We start from the raw sequence: 6,000 nt of genomic DNA on the forward strand, positions 1-6,000 counted from the left end.
GGAAAAATACATTTCTAAAATAAAGATAAAAATAATTTGTATTTTGTACCTTAGCTGTGTGTGTAGGGAATGTTTAAAAAATGTACACTTACTAAAACTAAATATTGTTTTTGTTTTTTTGTTCTTTTTTTATTATAGTGAATGGTGTGAAAGATGAACGGATTGACCGTGCCATTGGAGTGTGTAAAAAGGCAGTTTCTGCTTTTTCATACAGTTGGAAAAAAAGACGGGACATGGCAGAGGTTCAGGCAGAGCTGGGTCTTCCTCCTCATCAACTGGTAACCGAGTCACTGACAAGATGGGGTTCGCGCCAAAAAATGATTGATCGTCTTCTCGAACAAGAGAGAGCCATCGTCCGTGTTCTGGGTGCTGATAAAAAGACCCGCCATCTTGTTCCTACATGGCAAGATCTGGAGGTTTTAGATGCCACAAATAAAGCGATCAAACCCCTCAGGACTTTACTGACGCGTTGTCCGGAGAATCTTATGTAAGCGTTTCATACATTAAACCTGTGCTGCATCTGTTCAAAACAAGTCTCCTTCAGCGAGAAGAGAAAGATGTAGATCTCACCGCTACAATAAAAAGAAACATTATGTGCTACCTTGAACAGAAATACAGTGACCCTGAGAATGACGAGCTCCTGGACATGGCTTCTCTAATGGATCCACGGTTCCGTACCACCTACATTACCCTGGACAAGTTGGACATTGTTAAGAAAAGAGCGGTCACTGAGCTTTCTGCCCTCTGCTCAGAGGAAGAAGGTCCTACTGTACAAATGTGTCAAGAAGAGAGCCCACCTAAGAAGAAAACTTTAGCTGCCTTCTTCAAGAAAGCAGCACCTGCTGCATCACTGTCCCACCAGTCAACAAAGGAGAAAATTGAAGCAGAGCTCACCTCCTACTTACTGGGTCCTGAGGTGGATCCTGACACTAACCCAATTGAGTGGTGGAAGCAGCATCAGCCCAACTTCACAAGACTCAGTCATCTGGCAAAAAAATACCTGGCCATTCCAGCAACTAGCGCCCCATCGGAGAGGGTCTTTAGTGTGGGTGGGGGTATTGTCACCTGTAACCGAGCTTGCCTCAAGCCTGCTGTAGTTGATAGGCTAATTTTCCTCGCAAAGAATGTTTAAAATGCAATTAAAATGCATTTTATGTTGTTTAAAATGCATGTTTAAAATGCATTTTTTATGGAGAGTGGTGTTACTGTTCAACTGTACATGTTCAATTCCATTAAGAGTTACCTCATGATTTTTTGTTGTTTTATTAGCTCAATCCAAATACATTACAAATAATTTGGATGTTGCACAATCTTTGTTGCACACTGAACAGTGACAGTGCAATTTTGTTCATGTTGATGCACTTTAATTAAATACAATAAATCATTATGATTTTTTGTTGTTTTATTAGCTCAATCCAAATACACCACAAATAATTTGGATCTTGCACAATCTTTGTTGCACAGTGACAGTGCAATTTTGTTTATGTTGATGCACTAATTAAATACAATAAATATATATTTTCAAAATATATTTACAGTTTGCAGTTATTTTGTTTTAAATGGAAGGGGGGGAAAAAATCGAATCAAAAATCGTAAATCGATTTTTTTATAAAAAAATCGCAGATTTTTTTGGGGGGGAAAATCGCCCAGCCCTAGCGGATATTGAGCGGAGAGTCACAGTGAAAAGTAACTTGAAACTTGTTTTTAAAGCGCGTCTTGGTTCACCCTCTGCCTGTCAGAAAATTAATATGCTTTATTACACAAAACGAAACTTTGAAACATTATTATATTTATAAATGACTATCACTTGGAGAATAGCCTCCTTCTGTCACGATTCATGAGTTCGCTGTTTTCTTCATGTCTCGTGTTATTGTTGTTTTGTGAGTATGAGCGCGTGTGAGTGGGCGTGACCGCTCGTTCATCTGATCACCGGCTGATCTCATTATCAGCGCCAGCTGCTGCCAATTCACCTCTCTATAAAGACTCATCACAATCTCCTCTCTTTGTCAGATCGTTGGTTTGGTGTCCTCCGTGTCGTGCTTCGTGTCCTTGTTGCAGTCTGTTCCAGTTTGAGTTCCTGTTCGGTGTCTTCGTGTCCTGTCTCGTCTGGAATTTCCCTGCACTGGATTCACCTTCACCCGCACTGGATTCACCTTCACCCTCTCTGGATTCACCATCATCTGCACGCTGACCACCGAGTCCCTGCGCCACCATCTGCTGAGATTCTTGAGATTGTCTTTGTGTCTTCTGACTAAAATAAAAGAGTTAACTTGCACTTGCTTCCGCCTGATCTTGTGACAGAACGATCTGACCAAACATGGAAGCAGCAGGCGAAACTTCAACCTCATGGGAGGATTTCGTGAAAGTCAGCATCTCACGGATGGATACCCAGGAGAGAAATATGAATGATTCGGGCCGGGCTATTCAAGCTCTTGTGGCGCAGGTGTCCGAGCTCACCCAGCAAGTCCAACTTTTGCGGGTTCCCACTGCGCCACCCACGCCGGCCGCTCCCCCTATACCACCAGAGAGCGCCTTCCAGTCAGAGCCCAGACTACCAGTTCCGGAGGCCTATAATGGTGAGCCAAACTTTTGCAGGGCATTTCTAACACGCTGTTCTATGCACTTCTCCTTGCAACCCAGGACCTTTTCCACAGAACGAAGCAAAGTGGCGTTTGTGCTCACACTCTTGACTGGAAGGGCAGCTCTGTGGGGGACGGCGGTGTGGGAGAACCAAGATCCATGCTGTGCCTCGTTCCAGACACTCGCCGCCGCCATGAAGGGAGTCTTTGACCGCTCAGTCGCTGGAAAGGAGGCAGCAAGGATGCTAGCGGATCTCAAGCAAAACGAGAGATCAGTATCGGACTACTCTATAGATTTTCGGACTTTGGCGGCGGAGTGTCAGTGGAACGAGGAGGCGCAGTGGGACATGTTCCTGCATGGGCTGGCTGACCGCGTCCAAAAGGAGATTTATGCACTGGACTTACCCCCCACCCTTAACGAGTTGATCGATCTGGCACTTCGTGTTGACTCTCGACTCTCCCGAGTCGAGGGTCGGAAGGGACCTGCTCGGGGTTTCGGGGTGGTGGACGCGGTCAGCCCTATCTACGATCATGAGCCCATGCAGGTCGGTCGAGCTCGGCTTTCCCGGGAGGAGAAGGAAAGGCGGAGGTCCCAGGGCCTTTGCCTTTACTGTGGCTCTGCAGGACATTTTGCTTTCAACTGCCCGGTAAAAGGGCAAGCCCGGCAGTAAAACTGAGGCTACTGTCGGGTGGGATCTCCGCTGAGAAGACCTCATCAACATCAACGCTCCTCCCGGTAAGGCTCAGGTGGTCAGCTCACACTCACGACTGTCAAGCACTACTGGACTCCGGGGCTGAAGGTAACTTCATGGACTACACTTTTGCACTCAGGATTCAGGTTCCCCTTCTACCCCTCAGTCACACCATCGCAGTGCACGCGCTCAACGGACAAACACTCCCCACTATCTCTTATACCTCTGGACCCCTCACACTCAGCGTATCCGGCAACCATTCTGAAACCATCTCTTTCTATATCCTGGACTCCCCCCTGGCACCCATTGTTTTAGGTCATCCCTGGCTCATCAAACACAACCCCAAAATAGACTGGCAGCAGAGATCAGTGTCTGAATGGAGCAGTAAATGTCATGAGTCCTGTCTTGTGTCTGCTTGTCCGTCTGTTTCTGTTTGTACGTTTCAGGAGGAAGCAGCGGACTTGTCAAACGTGCCCACGGAGTACCTAGACCTGAAGGAGGTGTTCAGTAAGTCTCGTGCTGCTTCTCTCCCTCCGCATCGTCCCTATGACTGTGCTATAGAGTTACTGCCAGGTACGTCTCCGCCTAAGGGCAAGTTATATTCACTTTCTGTCCCAGAGAGAGAGGCTATGGAGAAATATATTTCTGATTCTCTAGCAGCGGGGTTCATCCGTCCCTCCTCTTCTCCAGCAGGGGCGGGGTTCTTTTTTGTGGGGAAGAAGGATGGGTCTTTGCGACCTTGTATTGACTACCGGGGGCTGAACAACATCACGGTAAAGAATACTTATCCTTTGCCATTGATGTCTTCAGCCTTCGAGAGGTTGCAAGGAGCATCTATCTTCACAAAATTGGATTTACGTAATGCTTATCATTTGGTCCGCATCAGGAGGGGGGATGAATGGAAGACTGCTTTTAATACCCCCAGGGGGCACTTTGAATACTTGGTCATGCCTTTCGGCTTGTCCAACTCCCCAGCGGTCTTCCAGGCACTCGTCAATGACGTGCTGCGAGATATGGTCGACCAATTCATATACGTCTACCTGGATGATATATTGATTTTTTCTTCTTCTCTCCAGGAACACGTGCAGCACGTTCGACGAGTGCTTCAGAGACTGCTAGAGAATGGGCTTTTTGTCAAGGCGGAGAAATGCGCTTTTCATGCACAGTCTGTTCCTTTCCTTGGGTACATTGTGTCGTCTGAGGGAATGCGTATGGATCCTGAGAAGGTTAAGGCTGTGGTGGATTGGCCAAGTCCAGATTCCCGTAAGGCCCTACAGAGGTTTCTGGGGTTCGCCAATTTTTACCGGCGGTTTATTCGCAATTTCAGCCAACTAGCCTCGCCTCTGACCGCCTTGACCTCCCCCAGAACGGCGTTCAGGTGGTCAGATGCAGCGGAAGCTGCGTTTGCCAAACTAAAGGGCCGCTTTGTTTCAGCCCCCATCTTGGTTACCCCTGATCCATCACGTCAGTTCGTGGTGGAGGTCGATGCGTCAGAGGTGGGGGTAGGTGCAGTGCTATCCCAACGCTCTCTCACAGACGACAAGATGCACCCATGCGCGTTTTTGTCTCATCGATTATCCCCTGCCGAACGTAACTATGATATTGGTAATAGAGAGTTGTTGGCAGTCAAGTTGGCATTGGAGGAATGGCGCCACTGGTTAGAAGGGTCGGGGGTACCTTTTGTCGTCTGGACAGACCATAAGAATTTGGAATATATCAGAACTGCTAAAAGATTGAACTCTAGGCAGGCTCGGTGGGCACTTTTTTTCGGACGTTTTGACTTTTCTCTCTCGTACCGCCCGGGCTCCAAAAACATCAAGCCCGATTCTTTATCACGCATTTTTGACCGTTCCGATCGCCCGTCTACTCCCGAGTGCATTTTTCCAGAGACTCTAATTATCTCTACACTCGAATGGGAGGTCGAATCGAAGGTCAAGACGGCCTTACAAGGGGTAACGCCTCCGGTCGGTTGCCCACCGAACCGCTTATTTGTGCCAGAGGAATTACGGTCCGACGTTGTTCGGTGGGGGCATTGTTCCAATGTGGCTTGTCATCCAGGAGTTAACCGCACTACATCTTTAGTCAAGCAACGATTTTGGTGGCCACGTATGGCTCGCGACGTTCACAGTTTTGTTTTGGCTTGCTCAGTTTGTGCCACTGGTAAGACTTCCAATCGACCCCCAGATGGGCTCCTTCAACCGCTGCCGGTCCCTTCGAGACCCTGGTCCCACATCGCTCTAGATTTTGTCACCGCCCTCCCACCCTCTCAGGGTAACACGGTAGTTTTAACCGTGGTGGACCGGTTCTCGAAGGCGGCCCACTTTATTCCCTTGCCCAAATTGCCCTCAGCCAAGGAGACAGCGGTAACAGTCGTTAACCACGTCTTTCGGTTACATGGCCTCCCGACAGACGTGGTTTCCGACAGAGGTCCCCAATTTGTGTCCAAATTTTGGCAAGAGTTTTGTAGATTACTGGGTGCGACTGTTAGCCTGTCCTCAGGGTTTCATCCCCAGAGCAATGGCCAAACTGAGAGAGCCAACCAGGATTTGGAGAGAACGTTGCGATGTATGGTTTCCAAGAATCCTTCCTCATGGAGTCAACAACTTTCAATGGTGGAGTACGCCCACAATTCATGACCAGTATCATCCACGGGCCTATCTCCGTTTGAGTGTAGTATAGGGTACCAGCCACCAATTTTTCCTAGTCTGGAACCCGAAGTCGCGGTTCCC

Source organism: Siphateles boraxobius, unplaced genomic scaffold, assembly GCF_051911475.1.
Source record: "Siphateles boraxobius isolate OS27281-9 unplaced genomic scaffold, OSU_SipBor_1 17, whole genome shotgun sequence".
NCBI lineage: Eukaryota > Metazoa > Chordata > Actinopteri > Cypriniformes > Leuciscidae > Siphateles > Siphateles boraxobius.